This window comes from Staurois parvus, unplaced genomic scaffold, assembly GCF_062004578.1.
Source record: "Staurois parvus isolate SC_StPar_1 unplaced genomic scaffold, SC_StPar_1.0 ptg000068l, whole genome shotgun sequence".
Taxonomy (NCBI): domain Eukaryota; kingdom Metazoa; phylum Chordata; class Amphibia; order Anura; family Ranidae; genus Staurois; species Staurois parvus.
Window position 1 is genome coordinate 9,019,134 of NW_028317864.1, and position 25,453 is coordinate 9,044,586.

Consider the following 25,453-nt stretch of genomic DNA (forward strand, 5'->3'; position numbering starts at 1 on the left):
TAAAAGGTCCAGAGTTCATTTCAAGTGTGCTATTTGCATTTGGAATCTGTTGCTGTCAACTCTCAAGATGAGATCCAAAGAGCTGTCACTATCAGTGAAGCAAGCCATCATTAGGCTGAAAAAACAAAACAAACCCATCAGAGAGATAGCAAAAACATTAGGCGTGGCCAAAACAACTGTTTGGAACATTCTTAAAAAGAAGGAACGCACCGGTGAGCTCAGCAACACCAAAAGACTCGGAAGACCACGGAAAACAACTGTGGTGGATGACCGAAGAATTCTTCCCCTGGTGAAGAAAACACCCTTCACAACAGTTGGCCAGATCAAGAACACTCTCCAGGAGGTAGGTGTATGTGTGTCAAAGTCAACAATCAAGAAAAGACTTCACCAGAGTGAATACAGAGGGTTCACCACAAGATGGAAACCATTGGTGAGCCTCAAAAACAAGAAGGCCAGATTAGAGTTTGCCAAACGACATCTAAAAAAGCCTTCACAGTTCTGGAACAACATCCTATGGACAGATGAGACCAACATCAACTTGTACCAGAGTGATGGGAAGAGAAGAGTATGGAGAAGGAAAGGAACTGCTCATGATCCTAAGCATGCCACCTCATCAGTGAAGCATGGTGGTGGTAGTGTCATAGCGTGGGCATGTATGGCTGCCAATGGAACTGGTTCTCTTGTATTTATTGATGATGTGACTGCTGACAAAAGCAGCAGGATTAATTCTGAAGTGTTTCGGGCAATATTTGCTCATATTCAGCCAAATGCTTCAGAACTCATTGGACGCCGCTTCACAGTGCAGATGGACAATGAACCAAAGCATACTGCAAAAGAAACCAAAGAGTTTTTTAAGGGAAAGAAGTGGAATGTTATGCAATGGCCAAGTCAATCACCTGACCTGAATCCGATTGAGCATGCATTTCACTTACTGAAGACAAAACTGAAGGGAAAATGCCCCAAGAATAAGCAGGAACTGAAGACAGTTGCAGTAGAGGCCTGGCAGAGCATCACCAGGGATGAAACCCAGCGTCTGGTGATGTCTATGCGTTCCAGACTTCAGGCTGTAATTGACTGCAAAGGATTTGCAACCAAGTATTAAAAAGTGAAAGTTTGATTTATGATTATTATTCTGTCCCATTACTTTTGGTCCCTTAATAAGTGGGAGGCACATATGCAAACTGTTGTAATTCCTACACCGTTCACCTGATTTGGATGTAAATACCCTCAAATTAAAGCTGACAGTCTGCAGTTAAAACACATCTTGTTCGTTTCATTTCAAATCCATTGTGGGGGTGTATAGAGCCAAAAATGTTAGAATTGTGTCGATGTCCCAATATTTATGGACCTGACTGTATATACACACACACATACATACACACACATACATGAAAGTAGAAAAAAATACAAAAAAAAAAAAAATTGGAGCCTCCCCACCTCCACATACGCGGACATTTTGGTTTCGCTTCGGTTTTCGGCCACATGCATTCTGAATTTTCGGTGTCAGTTTCGGCATCAGAATTTTCATTTCGGTGCACCACTAATTTGAACTCAACCTACAGATCCATGGTGTGCTGGCAAATATCTCCATTGAAACATTTATGATCCAGTCTGGTGGTTGTTGCAGAACCCAGTATACTAAAGCCTTTTCCAGAAACGTGTGCAATGGGAATATGGAGGGTTACTATTCTGATCGCTGACACCATAAATGGGGCGCTATTCTGTCCACAGATACCATTTTCTACTCCCACTGGCCACGGCCCAACCCCCAAAGTCTAAAGGCCGGTAGACTAGCCCTTTGTTTAGAACATTTGAAGCTAAATATACAGTGCATTCATAAAGTATTCATACCCCCGTCACTTTTTTACATTTTATGTTGCAGTCTGTTACTACAGGTCTTTAAATTCATATTTTTTCCTCTTTAATCTACACTCAGTACCCTGTAATGACAAAGAGAAAACAGAATTTAGAAATGTTTTCAAAGGTATAAAAATGGAAAAATCCCATTGGCATAAGTATTCAGACCCTTTGAAACACCACTTTAGCTCAGGTGCCTCCCATTTCTCTTGATTGTTGCTGAGATGTTTCTATATCTTTATTGGAGTCCACTTGTGGTGCATTAAATTGATCGGAAATGATTTGGAAAGGCACACACCTCTCTATAAAAGGCCTCACAGCTGACAATGCATACTGTATCAGAGCAAAAGCCAAGAGGTCAAAGAAATTGCCTGCAGCACTCCGACAGGATTGTTGCAAGGCACAGATCTGGGGAAGGCTACAAAAAATTTCTGCTGCATTGACTGTTCCCAAGAGCACAGAGGACTCCATAATTCTCAAATGGAAGAAGTTTAGCACAACCAGGACTCTTCCAAGTGCTGGTTGTCCGGCCATGCAGAGCAATCAGGGGAGAAGAGCCTTCGTAAGAGGTGAATAAGAACCTGATGGTCACTCTGACTGAGCTTCAGAGATCCTGTGTGGAGACGAGACAAAATTCCAGAAGGGCAACCATCATTGCAGCCCTCTACCGATCTGGGCTTTATGGCAGAGTGGCTAGACTGAAGCCTCTCCTCTGTGCAAAACACAAGAAAGTCCATTTGGAGTTTACAAAAAAAAGCATCCGAATGACTCTCAGACTGAGGAACAAGATTCTCTGGTCTGATGAAACCAAAATTGAACAGTTTGGCCTCATTTCTAAATGTTATGTCTGGAGGAAACCAGGCACCACTCATCACCTGCCCAATACCATCGAACAGTGAAGCATAGTGGTGTTTTTCAGCAACAGGGACTGGGAGACTGGTCAGGGTTGAGGGAAAGCTGAATGGAGCAAAGTACAGAGATATGCTCAATGATACAGTGCTCAGGACCTCAGACTTGGGTGAAGGTTCACCTTCCAACATGACAGCGATCCTAAGCACACAGTCCAGACAACCATGGAGTCTCTTAGGGCCAACTCGGTGAATACCCTAGAGTGGCTCAGCCAGAGTCCTGACTTGAACCCTATTGAACATCTCTGGAGAAACCTGCAAATGGCTCTCCATCGACTGTCCCCATCCAGCCCGACTGAGCTTGAGAGGATTTGCAAAAAAGAATGGCAGAAAATCTCCCAATCCAGATGTGCACTGCTTGCAAGTCATACCCAAAAAGACTTGATGCTGTCATTGCTGCTAAATGCACTTTAACAAAGTCCTGAGTACAGGGTATGAATACTTAAGTACAAGTGATATTTCTTCTTTTTTTTTTTTCTTTTCAATAGGTTGACAGACATTTCGAAAATTCTGTTTTCACTTAATCATTATGTAGTATCAGGCTGCAACAGAACAAAATTGAAAAGAGTGAAGGGGGTCTGAATACTTTTTGAATGTACTGTATATATTATAAAAAAAACACATGTAAATTGAAATATTTTTATATATATTAGATATATGTTACACACACCGATCAACCATAACCTTATGACCCCTTATTACAGTAAATAACATCTATTATCTTGAGAAAGAGAGATATATATATATATATATATATATATCGACGATACAACAGCACCTGAAAGTGGGTGGGGATATATCAGGCAGCAGGTGAACATGCTGTCCTTTGAGTCAATATATTTAAAGGAAGAATGGGCAAGCATAAGGATTTGCACAAGTCTGAAAAGGGCCAAATTGTAAAGACTAGATGACTGGGTCAGGGCAGTTCCAAAATTGCAGCTCTTTTAGAATGTTTCTGGTCTGTAGTAGTCAGGACCTACCAAAAGCAGAATAATAAAGAAAAAAAAACAGTGACCTGGGCCCGGTCATGGTTCATTGATGCATTGCGAAGCAAAGGTTGGCCCATGTATCCCGATCCAATAGAAGAGCTACTGTAGCTCAAATTACTGAAAAAAGTTAATGCTGGTTCCAATAGCACGGTGTCAAAATATACAGTGCATTGTAGTTTGTCGTGTATGAGGTTTCATATTCTAAGAGGTCCAAAAACGTAACCAAGATTTGTCTCCATACACGCTCCCTCTAAGTTGCTATTGACAAGCTCAGTAAATAGGCAGGGCTGGGTTCATAAACAGTCTTTCCACACAGTACAGCCATGCTGAATCATTCCATCAGGCCACACACAAGGTCACCTCTCACAAGGCCAAGCCATCAAATGAAATAAACAAAGCAAGCATCCTTAACAAGAAATGTACAAGCATCCCCCTACCAGCATGTCCTACCAACAAGACCGCAGAGACGTAATGGATGCACGCTGCAATGCTATGAAGAAGTATTAACTACTACAATCCATTCTATATGTATCGGTTAATATGCTCTACAGGATCTCTTGGGACAACTTGCCATAACTGTGCCAAATAGATATTAACAAGCCAGCAAGATCAGGGTCAATTCAAGAAAATCTAAGGTATGCCTTACTAGGAACATACCTGAAATTTGTATATAATTAGTAGGCACTCCCCACTCATGATGGGGAAAATGGAGTGATGGCATCTTGCTGCAACTCATAACATCTCCTCTGCTTAGCTGAATCACAAATGATACCAGATCCATTTTTACAAGCTTTGATGAATGGGACACACTACTCCTTACAGTGGGGAGGAGTCAGCTCATTCTTGCACACAGCAGGATTCAAAATAATGCTTTATAATGCATTGAATTATTAAAACATATTTTAAACCCATCAACTAAAATGTCATAAAAGCTTTCACAAGTTCATGCAGTTTTTACGTCATTTTCAATACTGTAAAGCTTCCTTCACATGGGCGTTTAGCCGCACACTCCGGACTGCAGCAGCAAGAATCAGCAGATTCTTGCAGCTGGAATGACAGGTTCATGCAAATAATGACGGCCGCATCAGTCAGCAAGGATTATAGCAGCTGTCGCATGTAGTCGCACATAAAGTGGTTACTTGTAGTTAGGGACAGGCGTCTGGGCCTGGACACAGTCAAATCTGCATGAATTTGCTGATTCTTGATGCTGGAATACACTGTATGCCGCTAAACGCTAATGTGACAACTGTCTTAATCTGCAGGTTAATTAAAAGCAGTAATAACCCAAAAGAAAACATAGTGCAGCTTACCAATTCTTAGATGTGATGGCTGCATTAGTTTTCTTTTTTTAGGCTGTTTTGATCTGGTGAAGCAGCCAGCAAGTCTGTTGTTTTTCAAAAGCAGAAGAATGTAATCAGTTTACATGAGACCAACCACTCAACACTGACAGGTTCTAAAAATGATCAGCTTTTATTTATTCATGCAAAACCTTTATCCCAAAAGGATACAGGTGGTAACTGATTATAAAGCCGGCCATAGATGGAGTGAGGGAGCCGTCGCTGCCAGGAGAACACAGTGATTACTGCTAGCGGCTATAATAGCTGCTACCAATAATTGCATGTAAAATCCGACAGGCTGGTTGTACCCAAGCAGGGGCGGACTGACAACTCATGGGGCCCCCGGGCAATAGAGGATCATGGGGCCCCTGTGTCCTTGCCCAAACTCAAAAAAGCCTATGAAAAAGGTACCAGGGGCATCTCATGGGGCCCCCTACTGACCCGGGCCCTCGGGCAGTGCCCGAGTTTCCAAATGGTCAGTCCGCCCCTGTACCCAAGTTGATTGATCGATCAACTTGGGTACATTCACCCTCCCACACATGGTTCAAACCTCGGTGTATTACTGGCCAGATCACCGGGTGAAAGTAGAGAAAAACAAGCCAAGGAAAGGAAAACCGATGCAGCCACCACACCTATTGATTGGTAAGCTGCAATACAATACATTTTTGGTTTTGGGTTTATTACTGCTTGAAGAGACACCTGGTAAACCTGTCAGTTTATTTAGATTACAGGGGCAAACTGTTCCAGACAGTGGTCATCAAACCTTTATAACAAGGACACAAATAGCAACAAACACATCTATGTTTCAGAAAAAAGGTTAGAACCAATGTTGGCTTTCATTGCTCTCACATCCCTCAATTCCCATTCCGGTAAACAAGGTCACTAGGGCAGTAAATGGGGGAAATATCACCAATGGAGATCTTGGCTGTATGACAAGTTCGGCCCTGGGTGCTGAATGAAAGAAATCACTACATTTTCCCATCCATGCTATAGAACATGGATGCATCACTTTGCAGTGTTCACTATTGTGTTCTGACAGCTGGTACTGTTTGGTCAAGCCTTTTCCACCTGGCTTCTTTGACAAAAGTCAGTTGAACCAGGTAGTGCCAACAGGACCACAACTCATTATCAATTTCAGCAGACTCGGCCAGGAATCAACGAAAACTTGATCAGTGTATGGTTAGGTTAAGAAGGCCATGTGTAGAATGTCTCCATAGTGTCCTATACTGCAGATCTCATATGGAGATAAACAATGGTTACAGGGGGCACATTGTAGATGAAATAAACATAGTGAACTCCGCTACCTGTGACATAATAGTAGGCGGAGGACCCAGGGAAAACGGACCATTAGAGACAAAAAAAAAAAGAAAAGATCCTTACAGAAACAAGTCACATCACCATTGTAGGGGGGAAAAAAAATGTTGTCTATTGTTACCTTAAAATAGTTTCAGAACAGAGCAGCATATATATATATATATTTGTGGGGATTGCACACATTTCCTTCTTTGAATTCTGTGACACGTAGTCACTATGCCCTGTGAGTAACATTGCAGTGTCACACATTTCACAGAGCCCGCCTTCTGAACTACAGAGTAGCTGAGAGGAGGAGTTTCAGGGGGTGGAGTCATTACAGCAATCACTGTCTGCAGGTTCCATGGGATATGCAGTCCTTCAGCTTCTATACACAATTTGTTTTCTTATTCAGCCAGCTTATTGAAATGAAAAAAATAAAAACTAACAGATCCCTCTATCCCAAACAAACAAGACGGATGGAGGTCATACACCCACCAGGCCTCACCCCCACCACTCTCAGCTGGGACATTGCATTGACTGTAGAGTCTGGCGCTGGCAGAATACATTGATCAGTGTCTGCATGCGATTGTCAAGAAAAAAAAAATCCAAAATGTCCCTAGAAGCCAACTAAATGATCAATTTCTGTCAGGTGGGGGATGGCCAGACACTGACTGCTGAACTGGCATGTACATGAATCTGTTGCATGGATGGAGGACAGACTTCTAATGAGTGTCTAGGACATACTTTGTGAATTCCCTGGATGCCTCTGGAGTATTAACAACAGCATAACATAACAAAGCCCTGTAACCAGGAGGGTTGTTAACTACAGGGCTATGTGTTTGGTATGGTTATTGTTGCTAAAGCAAGCCAAAGATGATACAATTTTCTTTCCTTCCATCATGGGTTGATGTGGGAATCAGTTCTGCAACGCTACTGTATTGACACAGCCAGCAGAACACAATGATCATGGTTAGCGACTACAGCCGCCAGCAGTGATCGCATGCAAACAAATCTGACAGGCTAGTTGTACTGAAGTCGATCCATCGATCGACTTCAGTACAACCAGCCTTCCCATAGATGGATCAAATCTCAGCCAGTCCCTTCTGAATCGGCCAAGATTCCATCTATGGCCGGCTTTAGAAGCTGGTATACAATGTACTAAAAATTTTACGTTTGGGCAGTTAGGAGCCTCTTACGGACACTTTGCTCAAAGGTTTGTCTATCCTCAAGCGAAAGCCCAGTTAGCCAGTTCAGAAGGAACTGGCTGAATCTCGGTACCTACGTACCACTGTCTAATACAGCAATGGGCAAACTACGGCCCGGCGGACCTTTTAATCTGGCCCATGGAGCGTGATGTGAGGCTGTCAGGATGTGTGTAGGCGGGGCAGCGTGACGAACGTGAGAGGAGCTAGGCTCCTCTCACAGTCCGCCCTGAAGACCGGAACGGTGCGGGAACACGGCGAGAGGAACGCGCGGAGCAAAGGTAAGTAAATTGACACAATATGGGGAATGAATTACTATATGGGGGATGAATTACTATATGGGGGATGAATTACTATATGGGGGATGAATTACTATGCTTACTATTGGGGAATATTACTATACTTACTATGGATGACACATACACATCATTCATCTACTCTTGGTCCGGCCCCCGGGTCCAATATATGAACCCATTGTGGCCCTCAAGTCAAAATGTTTGCCCACCCCTGGTCTAATAGAAGCCAGTCTAATGACTAGCTTTTCTCAGTCTTCCTGGAAACTCAGAGCTCGACCAACAAAGGGGGGTCATGCTGAATACCTGCTTTTAGAATACAATAGAACAGCGGGAGAGACCCTTGCATCAACATCGCTTGTGTGAGAATGATGTAATGATTATTAGTATGTGACATCCGGAAGCGTTCTGTCCAGCAGTCTAAATAAATTTTTGAATTTTGTAGAATTATTTAGCAATGTTTGCTTGGTGTGTATACGTGTGCTCATGTTTCTAAACAGTCCTTTTTGCTCTGTGTCCGAGATGCAATTAAAATGGCCAAAAACATCATTTCAGGTTCTCGTGAAGTGTATTTGGTTCCCATGGTAGCAGGGGTGAGGTTATAAAAGGGCTTGAATGTGTCAGCTCCCCACCTACTGAGGAAGCCCAATCACAGGGTAAAACACGTATAGCAGGGAGGAGCCGAGCCAGTGTCATCACCGCGTGGCCATCTTGGAAGTCTGTGGTAAGCCGCGATCATTACAGGCATTGAAAACTTTAAAGTTTTTCTATTCTGTAAGTTTTTATAATCCTAATAACATGAAAATAGAGAGCACTATGGTTCCACTTTCTAGTTTTATGGTATCCACATTCTTTGATGTCTGAGCAAACCGGAAGAAAGAAATGAGTGTACATCGGGGACAAAAGAAGAAGACACGGAGTAAGCACATGAATGGAAAGTGTAACAAGCCAGCTATGACCCATGTAAGAGGTCTAACTAGGACGTGAGCAAGTTTTCCACCTATGTGGAGGAGGCACACATGGCACATGAAGAGTGAAGAAGCTTGATTTGCTTTTTTCCCCACAGCGGTTTTTGGTTATAATCAGTTATTGGAGAACGATTTCAAATGTTTATGACCGGATTTGGTCACTTTAATATGCACTATATATTTTGGTGTTCACTGGTTACTGCACTACACTATTTGTGTATGAATATTATATCTGTGGAGGTGTTGTGGAATCACAGGTACAGTGTTTGAGCGGCAACAAAATAATACAATTTTGATATGTTTAGTTTTACTATTGTTGTTCACTAATATTAGTTTTGGTTGAGCCGAATGCATTTTGTAGATGTCAGGTTTTTTTTTTTTTTTGTTCAACCTGTTGTCCTATCTACTGGACACCACAGTGATTGTAAGTAAATGTAATTCATAAAATGTAGGCAATATTACAGAGCCTGTAGTGTCCTATGGATTATTCTCTGCAGCACCATGTAGAGAAGAATTCCCAGATCAGGTTCACCACCTCCTGCACCCCCTATTCATAAAAATAAGAGGGTGCTATTGCTTCAGGACGTTGTGCTAAACACATTTGTGAAGCACGCCACCCTGAACTTTATAAATGGGCCTTTTTTAAAGCAACATTATGCCCATGTTAAGATAATGTTGTTGCTTTATAAATGGGCCTCTAAGTAAAGCTCATATTGAAATCATTTTGTAATGATGAATTTAAATCCTTATTGGGTAATGCTGCAAGAAAGAGGGATGCAAAGGTTCTCGGTTTTCATCCGTCAGCTGAACACAGAAACAAGTAATCAGCTGGCAAGAACTGTACTCTAGTATTCCACAAGCTGGGCGTCCAGAATCAAAAAAAGTACAAACACAAAATGTCCACAAAGCGCATATTCACCTGAAGGCAGCTGGATCCACCCACAACAAAAGCACATTTGTATACTGCAAGCTAGATCAGACATTGGTGGAGCACCTTCCTACAGCCAAACTCCAGGGAGATAAAACATACCATTTAATCCAGTTGCGGATTCATTAGATCATATAAAATGTATTTTTCCATACAGCTACCACTGACATTCCTGTTCAACAGAAGTAAAATTGTGAGATTGACTTCTGTCGAGCAAAAACAGCCACACATTATGGCCAGCTTTAGAACAGACATGAGTCAACTGCAGCATGGAGGTTTTCTTTTTTGTTTTGTTTTTTTAAGCCCATACTCCTTATTTTAGCAAATCAGCCTCTGAGCACTGAAGCCACAGACTGCCAGGAAACTAATTTTAAAACTAAATCAGCAACAGTCGCTCCCATATTTCTCTTACTATAGTCTGAAGTCTACGTTTAGCTAAATTCAGAAACATAAAAATCAGCACAAGGGGCATAACTTACAGTTCATATTAGGGATGCACCGATACCCTTTTTTGATCTGCGTGTATCGATAGCTCCGGTCAAGTACTCGCCAATACAGCGTGATTTGCTTCCATACATAATGTATGGATGCAAAATGTACTGCAAAGAAAAGCATGAGCTTTGAACAGGAATGACGGTGCTGACCAATCAAAAGTCGGCTCGCCCATACTGTCGTCCCTGCATAGGAGAGAGAAAGCCACAGGGATTTCAAATCCCCAGACCTGTGAAGCGGCTTTATCTTTTGTGACAGCATGGGATCGGTGAACGGAGGTTTCCCGCAACGCTCCTGTGTGAACTCTTAAGGCTATGACAAGTCTGGGTTCACACAGGAGCAGTGGGGAAACCGCAAGGAATTTGGACAGGAATCGCATTCCTGTTCAAATTGAATGTTATTGCCTCAATACATTTCTTATGGATGCAATTCGAATCGCAAAGTATCATTTTTGGGTATCGGGAGCATTTTCACGAGTACAAAAATATTGATGCATCCCTAATTAGTATGATGTTCCCCTTGTGCCGATTCCAGTCAAGTTTTCTTTATGAGAGCTTTTGGCAGCCCACTAATTGTTTTAACCCTCCACTGCACCGGAAGATTATGGCAGTAGGGTTCATAGGACAGAAGATTTCTCCTAAAACAAGACGAATCAGCACAAGGGACATATTAAGATAAATGTAAATTATGTCCCTTTTATGTTTTTGATGTTATCTAAACTTAGGCTTTAAGTCTTGATATCACTTTCCTGGAATCCAAAGCTCTATTGCTCTGCATGGTATTGGTTCAGTTTAACCACTTGCCCTCCAGAGGATTTACCCCCCTTTCCTGACCAGGCCATTTTTTGCAATACGGCGCTGTGTTACTTTAACTGACAATTGCGCAGTCATGCAACGCTGCACCCAAATTAAATTTACGTCTTTTTCCCCTCACAAATAGAGCTTTCTTTTGGTGATATTTTATTGCCTCTGTGATTTTATTATGTGCGCTATAAACAAAAAAAAGTTTGCCAATTTTGAAAATAAAACAATATTTTTGACTTTTTGCTATTAAACAGATCTAGTAAAAAAATTGTAAAAAATTTAATTTCGTCATAAATTTAGATCAAAATGTATTCTGCTACATGTCTTTGCTAAAAAAAATCCCAATACATGTAAATTAATTGGTTTACGTGAAAGTTATAGTGTTTACAAATGGCGGTATAATACTGGAATCTTTTTTTTTTTTTTTTCCAACTAGTAATGGTGGCGATCAGCAACTTATAGCGGGACTGCGAAGGGCATTCTGACTTGGTGTCACTGACATCCCCAGTGACACCAATACAGTGATCAGTGCTAATAAAAAGCACTGAGCAGGAAGGGGTTAACATGTGGGGCAATCAAAGGGTTAATGGTGTGCTGTTTTACTGTAAGCTGTGTGTGTGCTTTTAACTTTAAGCACGCCGCTTTGTATGGCTCTGCAATCAGAGCCATACAATGCAGTATGCAGGAACTGACAGGGGAGAGATCTGTATTGTTTACATACAGGTCTCTCCCCAGTCGGTAATACTCAGTAATACTCAGAGATCGCCGGGTGCCAACGAGGAACCACCGGCCGGGACACGGTGATTGACAGCTGAGCGAGCGCACACGGTCCCCCCTACCCAGAACTGCAAAATTTTATATATATATATATATATATATATATATATATCTATCTATCTATATATATATACACACACACACATATATATATATATATCTATATCTATATCTATCTATCTATATATACACATACATATACACACACACATGTGATTATGCACACCCATGCCATCCTGTAGCATTATTTCTGCTAATGGGTGGCGCAGGATCAGGTAAAAAAAAAAAAAAATTGTCCAACCTTTTGACCTTCCTGGGCCACATTGGAAGAAGACGAATAATCTAGGGCCATACATAAAATACAATAACAATAAGGATACCTGATGAACAAAAAAAGTCGGACAGATCACAAATTAATGATCAATGATACAGATAATGTATTTGAGTAATAAAAAAAATTACAAAAATAAAAAACTTTTATTATAAAAGTAAAAGAAGCCAACATAAAACTAGGGCGATATTGAACACTGTTTTTGATAAACTAACCCATAAATATCTGGTTCAACGGCTGTAGTAGCAATTCTCAATGAATTCAGGAGATATTTTGGTTCTAATTTTGCCCTTTGTGTGCTTCATCCTTGGAAATAGTTGCTCACAAATATAGGTTGTACCAAAAATTGATGGCATGAATAAATTGTGATTGTGAATAGTGGGAGATTTTTGTTTGGGAAGAGACACACTTCCAAATGTAAATTTGGCCAGGTGTGTAAACACATTTTTAGAAAAAAAAAAAAAATATCAACATTTTTAATTAAGTTTACAATTTTGTGTTGGGTCACATACATAGCCGCTGTGGGCCGCAGGCTGGACACCCCTTGTTTAAAATTAGCCACATGCTACAATCAGATTGACCAATGTTCTTTCAGATTACCAGACCACTAAATAGAGCAAAGGCCTGCCTGATTGGATATCTATGGATTGGATTAGTCAGGTAGATCACCACACTACACAATTGATGGAAAATCTAAAATCAAATTGTCCAATTAGACTGTCACATTGGGGCCAGCTTAAAGTGTTACTAAACCCAGGACCCTGCATTCACTATATCTGGTCTCCTGAGTACACAGAACATGGAAATGCAATTATTTAAGTAAATAGAAACTGCTAAATACCTTTTCTCACCAGAAATTAGTGCAGCCATGTGACTTCTATCAGTGTCCAGCTGAGCACAGGTTAAAGCTTGTAGGAGGAGGAGTTTTCATTCTCTTCTGAGGCTGCATAACCCCTGACCATGTGTCTGGACAGCGCCGATTGGCCCTGTGCTGATCACATGCACCCACCCAAGAAATAAAAACCTCTCTAGCAATACACACTAAACTGAGCATATTCAGAGACTCCTAGAGCTCTGCAGTATCAGCATATGGATTGGGGGAAGTAGAAGAAGGGGAGGTTCAGAGAAGACAGGATCAAACAGCCTTTTTAAACAGAGGATTAACTCCTTAGGTTCCACAGTGAGTATAACAAGCTTGCATGTTTTGCTGCATATACAGACTAATTGTACTGTTGTGGGTTTAACAACACTTTAAACTCCTTAGCGGTTTTCCCAAGTGTAGCTCGGGGTAAAATTTGAGTACCAAGAGCGGTAACCCCGAGCTACACTCGAGCTTACCATGCGGCGTTGCTCAGGGAGTCCCTGCAGCACCTACCTTGTCCTTCGCTCCCGTGATGTGTCCCCTGCAGCGTCCCCGGCCATCTCCTCCGGCCGATGCCGGCATCCGGCTTCCGTGTTCCGGTCCCTCTGACGTCGGGACGTACGGGCGCCGGCAAAAATGTCATTTTTGCTGTTTCAATGCATTTCACATATATTTTGTCCCTACTGCTTTGTCCTGTGCCCTGCCTGCATTTTGACTGTTCTTTCTGCCTGGAAATTTAGAAAAGTCCATGGCGTACAAAAAGCGTCCCTTTACGTCAAAAGCGGTTTTAGACCGACTAGAGAACAGCGATAGTAAATAAGAACCACTTGCAGAATTGAGTGATAATGATTCGTGGGGAAATTCGTCATCAGACACTGAAAACGATTTTGCGACTTTGCTCAGCGATGTGCGAATTTGCCTCTGTATTTCAAATTTCAGTGTTTTTGGTTTGATTATATTATTGAATTAAATGTATTATTATATTTTTTATGATTATTTATTAAATTATAATTTATGATTTCGTGTTTCAAGTTTTATCACATCTGGAATGTTTACTAGACTCTTGTTCGTACAGATTTCAGTGAGTTATTCCTAAAAATTACAGCCTACAATAAAAAGCTACAAATTTCCATGCAAAAAAATGGTACAGCTTTCAGCACCAAAAATCGGAAAGAATCATACCGCCGAGGAGGTTAACATGGACAGGTCGAAAGACAGCAGAGTGATGAAGGAATCAGTGATCTTCTGCCAATTCATTGCCCAATCACAGACTGGAAGGAGGTCTTACAGCTGTATACATTGTATAACAGCAGTCTGTACGGGGAAAAAGGAATTTGTATGTGTATATCTGAGTATTTAGCGGTTTGCAGGAAATCAGCTTTAAAACGCTTTTACTCAAATAGATAGCAATATGTGGAATGATGATAACCAGGGATTCTATTTCTGTAGTAAAAGGAAAGGAAATATTATCCATAAAATCCATAAACCTCGACAACCAGCTGACTGAAACATACTTTGCAACCCTGAGCTCTCTAAAGGAGTTAAATGTATTTGTCTGTATTGGATAGAAGTGGACAATGGGCTCAAGTAACCAAACACGGTCAAATGATTTCCAAGGACAGCTTTCATGTCCAGGAAAAAGATTTCTACGCATTTTCCCTTCTCCTTTCCCATCCATACCCTTCTTAGTAGAAAACGAATAGAAATCTCACAAGTAGACTCCACTTCACACACATTTTTCTGTTCAGTTTACAAGACATTTCACAAGTCAGTGATGGTGGTTAAAAGAGGCAGAATCCACATTCTTCTCCACAGTGGAGGACAAATACCTGGATTTCTTTAAAGCCCAAAAGCACTTTCAGCTTAAATCAGCCAAATACATTCCCATGCATGAAAATAAAAAAGGTGCTTAGAGAACTTCACTTAAAATAAACAAATAATAATAAGCAGATCGTGGGTGCAATGTCAGGCTCCTGCAGACTCCCAATACAACTGTCTGCCGATACCTCCCGTACAGCCAGGCAGTTAATGAAGTCCAGGAAAAATCATTGAACTATGAGAGTGCTTCACCAGTGCCCTCACAGTTCATGGAGAACTGCAAGACACAGATCGCTGTGAATGACGTGGCTGTGTAGGTGGAGCAATGTGCAGACGCACGGTTTTTAAAAAGTGACAGTTGGTGTGGGAAGAGGATCTTCTACCCACTGTCACAATGGGGGGTTGGGGAGGTGCTTTAGTAACATGTTACACTCTGAATAAGGGTGTTACGAAGAGTGAACTTATCCTTTAAAATCTAAGGCTGCATTCACACTTCAGCATTTTGTAGCTTGAGGCTCACAGCTCGAAGACACTCAACAAGGAAAATCCCATTCATTTCAATGGCCCCTGTTCACAATCATGTGTGAACAGGGGCCATTAAAATGAATGGGATTTTGATTGCTGAATGGCTTTGAGATTCGAGCTACAAAATGCTCAGGTGTGCATGCAGCCTTACAGTTCATTTACTTCAAAAAGCAGCTCACAGCTCATGCCAAAAATCCTGTCTCTTGCCAGCGTGTTGTAAAAATGGACCCTTGGGGGTTTATTTACTAAAGCTGGAGAGTCCAAAATCAGACTCCCTTCTGCATAGAAACCAATCAGCTTCCAGGTTTCATTGCCAAAGCTTCATTGAACAAGCTGAGGTTAGAAGCTGATTGGTTTCTATGCAGAAGGGAGTCTGATTTTGGACTCTCCAGCTTTAGTAAATAAACCCCTTGCTGTCTGTGTAGATGAAATGGTCTCTCTGTTGAGGTCCAAAGACCCCTTTTATGTTAGACCAAGAGATCTACAAATCAGCAAAGCTCATGTTCCCAACTGAATAGAGAGTTGTAGTTTTGACTCAACAAAGGTGGCATTGGACTACTGCAGAGAGACTACTACCACACACAGAGCAAGGGTTCTCCTCTGCAGCATGCTGGTAGCAAACGTTTTTCCATGCAGGTTCTGACTACTTTGTAAAGAAAATGGACTTTTAGGCTTTACACACCTTTTGAAACTGGAATATATTTAATTTCAGCTGAAACTTCAATTGGGATAAAATATGTTCTTTTTATACTGTGGGCACTTTAACACCTTCCCACCCGGCCTATAGCAGATTGACGGTCGGGTGGGACACTCGCCGTTGTGACTGGGCGTCATATGACATCCTGTCAAAACAAGCCGCTCATGCGGAAGCGCAGTGGCACGATCTGTCACGGCTGTGTCCATGGGACACAGCCGATGACATATCACTACACTGGCCCATTGCCAGTGTCATGTGACCTCTACGACCAATCACAGCAGATCACGTCAATTGTATACAATGGATGGCTTCCTGTCATGCCATTCCTCGTATACAATTATGTTGTTAGCTGTGACTGGTCAAAGCAGTCACATGATACAGACAGGGCCAATCACAGTCCATCTGTATCATGTGATCAGCTTTGCCCAATCACAGCTAATCACAACAAAAGACTGAATGAATCAGTTTCATTCAGTAACAATAATTGCAAATATCAATGAAATACATTGGCATTAGCAATCATAATGTGTTAAAAAAGAATCCTGATCACTTGCCCAGAGTGGTTCAATGTTACTACGGTAACATTAGATTGCTTTGGTCACAGTGTGCTGAAAAATAAAATAGTAAAACAAAGAAAACATTTTATAAAAAAAAAAAACACAAATTCAATTATTATTTTCACTAAAGAAATGTAGAATACATTTTGACCTAAAATTATGAAGAATTGTTATTTATTTGCAAAATTTTATAACAGAAAAAAAGAAAAGTGTGTTTTAGATGTTTTTTGTTTTATTTAGCAAAAAATAAAAACTCAGTGGTGATTAAATACCACAAAAAGAAAGCTCTATTTGTGTGAAACAAATGATAAAAATGTCATATGGGTACAATGTAGCATGACTGTGCAATTGTCATTCAAAGTGTGAGCGCTGAAATCTGAAAATTGGCCTGGGCAGGAAGGATGTATAAGTATCAGTATTGAAGTGGTTAAAGACAAATAAACCATTAGACTATTAAAAAATATAATTAAAATGTTCTTTTAAGTATTAAAACCTTATTGTTACACATTCATTAGACATAATGAAAAGGTGTGTGTGTGTGCTTTGGCAGCATTGACAGGTGAAGGTGTGGTGTCACCCCATCCACTGCTGAGTCAGCTGAAAGGCAAGAGAACACCATACTGTAAATCTGTTCAGAAATTCTCTCGGTAACAGAAGTCGCATGGAAAGCCAGAGCACAGAATAGACACATGACATTTCAGTTTTACAACTTGCTGTCCCCACCCAATGCACCAAACTGTTTAAAGAAGCTTTTCTCTACCTTTTTACCATGGCGGAACCCTTGAAATAATTTTCTGATCTCAGTGAACACCTGATAAAAAATTATTAGATCTACAGCTCACAGTTCATAAGAGTGCTGGCCATTGGGAAGAATGCGCTCTACAATTGTGGTCATTTGGGAAAGATCCTCCCCAAAAAAAGTGTATTTATTATTACTAGGAGCCTATAAAGCATTGCAACTGCAATCAGCTGATCGTGGGTGCAATGCAGGGCTCTTGCAGACTTTCTATGTAAGTTGTGTGCTCGCATCTCATACGGGCAGGCAGTTACACAATGACAGAAGACATCAATGAACTACCTGGAGTGCTCAACAGTGCCCTGGTAGTTCATGGAGAACTACAAGCCAACAGCCACAAAGGCTGCTGGTACTCATAGCTCTCACATTCAAAGAACCCTGTGAATGGTTTATTTTTATAAAATTGTGACCGTGAACGTGGGGAGAGGATCCCCGCTGCCACAACGGAGGGTCGGAGATGGGTGGTGTGGGTGCTTCGGCATCTGTAACATGTTATCATGAATATGGGTGTAGCATTCTACAAAAGGTGAGCTTATCCTTCAGCCGGGATCCACGCTGATGCGGTCCGGAATTCGCAGCGTTTTCTGTGCGAATTCCGCACCGCATCAGTATCGCACCCCCTTCATGCGAACCGATGCGGGTGTGTATGTTAACAATACCCGGAAATCAGTCCGCAAAACACGGTTTGATGTACATAATCGATTCGCATAGGTGTGAATACCCATGCGACCCGATTCTAGTGCAGACCAAAAAAGGGTCCTGCACCTTTTTGGTGTGGGTGCGATCAGAGCTATACAAAATGTATGGCTCCAATCGCAATGCACACAAATCGCAAGTGATTTGCACAGGAATGCGGTGTGGTTCCTGTGCGAATAACATGCAATGTACCGCACATATGTGAACCTGGCTTAAAGTGAAACTCCAGGCAAACCGCTAAATACACACTGCAAATACATGTGTTTTTTTCTGGTTTCTGCAAAAGGATTTGTAATCCTGGTCAGCCAATCTTGTGCTTCATACAATTCACTACACAGATAGGCAGGTGCCACACTTATGTCCCTTATGTCCCAAAAGGATTTGTAATCCTGGTCAGCCAATCTTGTGCTTCATACAATTCACTACACAGATAGGCAGGTGCCACACTTATGTCCCTTATGTCCCAAAAGGATTTGTAATCCTGGTCAGCCAATCTTGTGCTTCATACAATTCACTACACAGATAGGCAGGTGCCACACTTATGTCCCTTATGTCCCAATATGCGATTCATATGCAGTTCTGTGTAGTGTGATTTCAGCCCATTCAATTGATTCGGCTAAAGCTGCATTGCACCACACCAAAAGTAGTGCATGCAACGCACGAAACCAGATCGCATGGTATTTTTGTAACATGCGATCCGGTGCAGGCAAATGCACTGCATTTGTGTCCTGTGTTTGGGGTGTCACTAACTTTCCACTGACATCCGCAGCAGATCACAAGGGCAGTACGACTGGAATGAGGTTCGTGAAACTGCATGGGAACGCAGCTTTCCTCCACTGCATTCTAGTGTGAACTTTGCAGACTCCATAGCACCTCTCTGTCTACAGTCTGATGACTGGACAATGACGCTAATGATTAACAAGAAAGCAAACAGATATACATGGCAAACTTCACGCCTTTATTTACATCCAGTTGATGCAGACAGCTGTTTTGGGTCTACTTGATCTGATTCTAAGAGAAAACATGCCTGATCACAAGACAAACACTTTACAAATGACAGGTTTAAAAACAAACACATTTCACTTGACTGCTTAGATTTATGTACAAATGTGACGTTTGCCCCTCATCAACATTTCATTTTTTGACATTTCCTGTATTCAGCGTGAATTAATAAGCAGAGTTATTGTATGCACTTATGAGTCCCTTAGAGAGTTTTTTAGATTCCTTACATTTTTAGAGACTGTCACAAAACCAACAGGAGTGGCAGAAAGATACATCGTACAAAACCTGTTGAATGGCACAAAATTTGCACACTTTTGCACAGACAGCATTGAGAAGCGTGCACAGGTGAAGTAATTTCAGTGGTTATGATATTTGTTTATCCTAGCCACTAGAATAAATTTCTACACATACACGTTTCGGCTTGTAAAAAGATACAAAATACACTTCCCTGAATACAAGACTTTACTTTTACATCGTGAAACACGACCCTTTTAAACAGAGCTAAATGTAAACACAATGGATTTCAGTAGAGCTTAATACAAATTCATTTTTTAAAACTGCCACTGCGTGTGACATTCATGTGGATGAGGCTATATGTAGCATGGCTGTACTACGTCCTTTCTACTATCTCCATTCAGTGCTCACCTTGAAGTAGCGGAAATGCTATCTGTGCTTGGACCAAGTATAGAACAAGAGGTGTGATGTGTTATCAACGCAGCAATGCTCCCAGGTCCCAAACTCCATGGAAGCAGTTTTACCTACAAAAGAAGGAAAATGAATGAAAACTAAAGCACATACAATTAAAATGGTTACACATATACAGTATAATTGAACATTCAATTCAAGTTTAATATATTTTAATACATAGCCTAGCCCTAGTAAACATAAAAGCAGCTTTCACAACAACAAGCACCTCCTCCTTTGTGCTGTCCCACTCAGACTCGATGATCTATGGTCCAAGGTTGGACCTCTTCTGGGCTAAATGGTGCTAGCATTCAGTACCTCCAGAGTGTACATCATCACATCACCCTGGCCTCACAGTTCAATTCTACAGAGAATGGCACTGATGTCATAAGCACTGCTCTGTGCAACATAAAGAACTCCCATCCCTGATGAAGAAGAGGAAAGACCATTAGACGTTGTGATGACAGCTGTATGTATGGTAAAGTATTCCAAATTACATAGCTGGGGGGTGGAGGGGGAGGGAATGTGATATGGTGCAACAAGAAACTGGTGAACCTTTACAGGGGCCGTCCAGAATTAAAAAAAAAAAAAAGGGAATCAGTCTTCCTGAAAGAAGCAGCAGATGAGAGATCTTACAGCCCAAATCACATCAAGACACTGGATTAAATTTTCCTTGGGGTAAACTGAAGCTACAAAGAAGGCCAGAGTTCTGATTGAGGTGAAAAACAGACTACCTTGGGTATAAAGGAATCCCTAGGCCTCAACACCACCCTGTTTCTATGTAAAATCGGTGCCCTACAAATGATGAGTCTGTTCCAGCACCAATTTCTGAAGGCTCAGGATCCATCTTAATTGTAATGCCTGGTTATTCAAGGCTACATTGTCCAACAGAACCTGCACTGGCTGTTCCCTCAACAGGAAACCATCTGATCTGCCACAAGAGTGTGGCAGGGCTAGTACTTGGGGATAGTATATTCATGAACACTTGAAATGCAGACAAAAGACTGAGGACCCACAGTAAAGCGGAAAAAAATGCCAGCGCATTCGAAAAATAGGGACAGGCAGGTACACATCTTTAAGATGCACAGAAGCCAGCAAGTCTCCCTGGTGAGGATAGGCATTGACCGACCTGGTGTGGAATAGCATGTGAACGGACTCAAAGAAATTCATTGCATTGCGATACAAGATGAAGCAGATGCCCACTTTGAGTTTTGGAATTGTGATCAGATTGAAATGAAACCCCTGAAACTGTTCTGCTACAGGAATTGGTCCAACGACACCTCGATCCATAAGCCATGAGAGGGCTACATGGAGAACTACTAACCTGTGCAAGTTGGAGGTGAGAAACCAAGCGGAGGGGCAGGAAATTGATCAAAACTCTAGATTGTAAACCACCATTTGCACCCTAGCATCTGAGATGCAACCTGTCCAAGTGTTAACAAAAGCTAAAAGACATCTGCCTGTAAAGCTTGCCTAAGGATTTGGTGGAATTTGGGCCGCAGACCTTGAGGATGGACTAGGAGTCAAGTTTGGGAGAGCTGGACCAGGAAGTTCCGAGGGTGGTGTAGTGAAACAGACCTTTTTTATCCTCCAGTTAGGGATGAGCCTTCACAAACTGTGCCTAAAGGCCTCTTTGGCTAACAGAGTATATAGAGTAGAGACATTATCCCACGAAAGCCATGTGCGAGAGGAGCTTCTTAGTTGCAAGATCCACAGTCCAGCAGTTTAACCAAAGTGTCTTCTGCGTGTGTACAGGCAGAAGACCTATGCAGGAGATAAGATAGGAAACCTCCAGCGGCCCATTGAAACGGTAGCTTAAAGTAGAACTACAGACAAAACCTTTTATTTTCCATTTTGGATAGATTAAGAGAGGGTTGTCTCATAGCCAAAACAGAGAGTGAGAGGAAATCCCTGCAAATTAGGGAATCCATTTCCCCCTAACGGCCTCTATCGCTCCCCCAACCCCCCCCACCAAAAAGAACTGAAGTCCCCATTGGCAGATTTCCCCACTATTACTGTTCCGGGGAAATTCCAAAATTTGGGATTTTCTTTTCTATTCAATTTTGAAGATAACGGTAAACAGGATAAATAGAGAGGGTGGATCTCCCCAGTAAGGGCAGAGGTAGCAATAAATCCTAACAGGTGTTCTAACTCATCTCTGCTTTGTCCAAAACTGAAAAAAAAATAGTTTTGCCTTTAGTTATACTTTAAAGTTACAACCATTTGCTTCAAGCCTTCTATGACAAAGGGATCAACCACAGTAGTGACAAGATCCCGTCTAATAGATTTTGACCAAATCAGTCAGAGTTTGGCAAAGCAAAGTAATAGCTAAGCCAGGATGAAGAGCAGATGCTGTTTGTCTACTTTTAAAATGTTAGTTGCCTAGCCATCATTATACCGAATCAGCAAGTTCAACTTTATTTTTTACAATATATATTCAAACTCTCTTACAAATAAATATGTAACATATAACAAAAAAGGATTTTTGGAGCACTATGGGTTATCTAAAGGTAGAGAACAGCAATGCTGCCTGTCTTCAGACTCACATTGATTAAAAGCTTGGCTAAAGGTAGCCAGTAATAGTCATGGCTCTGACACATTCAGTTGTTTGTGCAAATTTCAGCATGAGCTACTGAACTCTATAAACCAGCTTTTCACAACACAAAAGAAAAAATACAGAGGCTGAATTCACACTTTTTGAAAGAGAAAGAGCTTTCTCCTATGATAGAGGTGAGCAGTAATACTAAGCTTTGCTTAGCAACGTCCCACAAATTTAAAGTCAGGCTTCATGAGGTAAGTAAATTGCCTCCACCTATAGGAAGGGCAATGTTCAACTTTGTTCAAAATTACAGTTTGTGTTTATCTACAGGATCCCCCTTATCTGTATATCCAGTTTTTTGGTAAAGGCGAACTAGCCCCTTTAAAGTCAAACAGTGGTCACAAACAGGAAAGGCAAGCCGATTGCTATAAACATAGAAGAATGATGGATTTTCCTTTGCTGTAGGGATACTAGCCCAAATGCTAGGTGTGCTATGTTTCTGGTTAATTCCTAAAATTACAACATTGTAACATTTGATGGCCAGTCAGCAACGTCACACTGCCCATGTTATGCACATTAAAAACTCAAATGCTGTGCTGTACATTACATATTCCATAGCACTGTACTTTGTACACTGTGCTGTACTTTACATACTCTGCATACTCCAGACTGCCCCACTCTATTCATTGTGTTATACAATACATACACCAACATTCTGTACACTAAACTATATACTCTGGTTCAACATAAGCTTACACTGTGCTGTATGTTACATACTTCATTCCACCCCATACTAGGCTGTGTGCTACATATTGTGGACCAATGTACTTTGCGTGGCTTGATGTGCTTTACATATGACAGATGCTGAACTTCACGCTGTTCTGTTTGTTACATACTACAGACCCCTGCACCCTGTACTGTGCATTAAACACTGGGCTAGAATATATATACCCCAGGCTGATGCTCTGCATACACCATGTTGATTGTTCTTACTACTAGGGCTTATTAGGGATTATTTAGTCCATGCTCATATAACACACTACCCAATTTAGTAAATTGCTTAATTTGCTAATATACAGTGTAAATCATTAAATATATTTATATTAGTGGTGCATTCAAATGAAAATTCCGGAGCCGAACCCCGAAATTCAGGATGCAGCTACCTGAAAACCGAAACGCACAGTTTAAAAATGTTGTTAAATAAATACATACATAATTTTTTACATTTAATGTGGCTGGCGGTATTGCAGTGAAGTCTTGGGGGGGTTGGGCATTCTTGCATTGAAGTCACTGGGGGGTTGGGCATTTTTGCAAGTTGGGGACTTGGGGAGGATTGTGCATTGAAGTCTATGAGGCACAGCATGCCATTATCGGCACCTTTTTTTTCTGTCAGCAAATTGGTGATAACCCTATTTTTAGCAGCCAATATATCAGTGCATCCCTAATATATACACTATATTGCCAAAAGTATTGGGGCACCTCCCTCAAATCATTGGATTCAGGTGTTCCAATCACCTCCATAGCCACAGGGGTATAAAATCAAGCACGTAGGCATGCAGACTGCTTCTACAAACATTTGTGAAAGAATGGGTCGCTCTCAGGAGCTCAGTGACTCCAAGCGTGGTCCCGTGATAGGTTGCCGCCTGTGCAATAAGTCCATCCGTGACATTTCCTTCCTACTAAATATTCCACGCTCAACTGTTAGTGATACTATAACAAAGTGGAAGCAACTGGGAACAGCAGCAACTCAGCCATGAAGTGGTAGGCCACATAAAATGAGAGAGCGGGGTCAGCGCATGCTGAAGAGTACAATGCGCAGAAGTCGCCAACTGTCTGTAGAGTCAATAGCTAAAGACCTCCAAACTTGGTGTGGCCTTTAGATTAGCACAGCAGTGCATAGAGAGCTTCATGGAATGGGTTTCCATGGCTGAGCAGCTGCATCCAAGCCTTACATCACCAAGTACAATGCAAAGCGTCGGATGCAGTGATGTAAAGCACACCGCCACTGGACTCTAGAGCAATGGAGAAAAGTTCTCTGGAGTGACCAATCACGCTTCTCTGTCTGGAAATCCGATGGATGTGTCTGGGTTTGGCGATTGCCTAAAGAACGGTACTTTCCTGACTGCATTGTGCCAAGTGTAAAGTTTGGTGGAGGGGGGGTTATGGTGTGGGGTTGTTTCTCAGGGGTTGGGCTTGGCCCCTTAGTTCCAGTGAAGGGAACTTTTATGGCGTCAGCATACCAAGACATTTTGGACAATTTCCTTCTCCCAACTTTGTGGGAAGAGATTGGGGATGACCCCCTTCCTGTTCCAACATGGCTGCACACCAGTGCACAAAGCAAGGTCTATAAAAACATGGATGAGCAAGTTTGGGGTGGAGGAACTTGACTGTCCCACAGAGTCCTGACCTCAACCCAATAGAACACCTTTGGGATGAATTAGAGTGGAGACTGCAAGCCAGACCTTTTCATCCAACATCAGTGCCTGACCTCTAGAAGAATGGTCAAACATTCCCAGACACACCCCTAAACCTTGTGGACAGCCTTCCCAGAAGAGTTGAAGCTGTTATGGGGCAGCACAGTGGCTAAATGGTTAGCACTTCCGCCTGGCAGTACTAGGGTCCTTGGTTCAAGTCCCAACCACAGCACCACCTGCCTGGAGTTTACATGTTCTCCCTGTGCCTGAGTGGGTTTCCTCCGGTTTCTTCCCACACTCCAAAGATATGCTGGTAGGTTAATTGGATCCTGTCTAAATTGGCCCTAGTATATGACTGTAAGTTAGGGACTTTAGATTGTACACCCCTTGAGGGACTGATGTGAATGTACAATATATATGTAAAGCGTTGCGTAAATTGATGGCGCTATTTAAGTACCTGAAATAAATAAATTAAATGTTATAGCTGCAAAGGGTGGGCCAGCTCAATATTGAACCCTATGGACTAAGACTGGGACACCATTAAAGTTCATGTGTGTGTAAAGGCAGGCATCCCAATACTTTTGGCAATATAGTGTATGTATGTATATATATCTCAAAGATAGTATGCACTCACAGGATTATCACAAAGTATGGTGATCTATAAAAGCCCACTTCATAACATTAG

The 25,453-nt window shown here is 41.7% G+C and overlaps 1 protein-coding gene across 1 annotated transcript in view; it reads right to left on the reverse strand.

The window, feature by feature from the left end:
- Nucleotides 1-25,453, reverse strand: part of LRRC8A (leucine rich repeat containing 8 VRAC subunit A) — a 65,156-nt gene that overhangs the window by 36,548 nt on the left and 3,155 nt on the right. The window contains exon 2 of the mRNA XM_089669115.1: nucleotides 19,777-19,889. The gene's annotated coding sequence lies outside the window, so the exon portion shown is untranslated. The remainder of the gene's footprint in view (nucleotides 1-19,776; nucleotides 19,890-25,453) is intronic.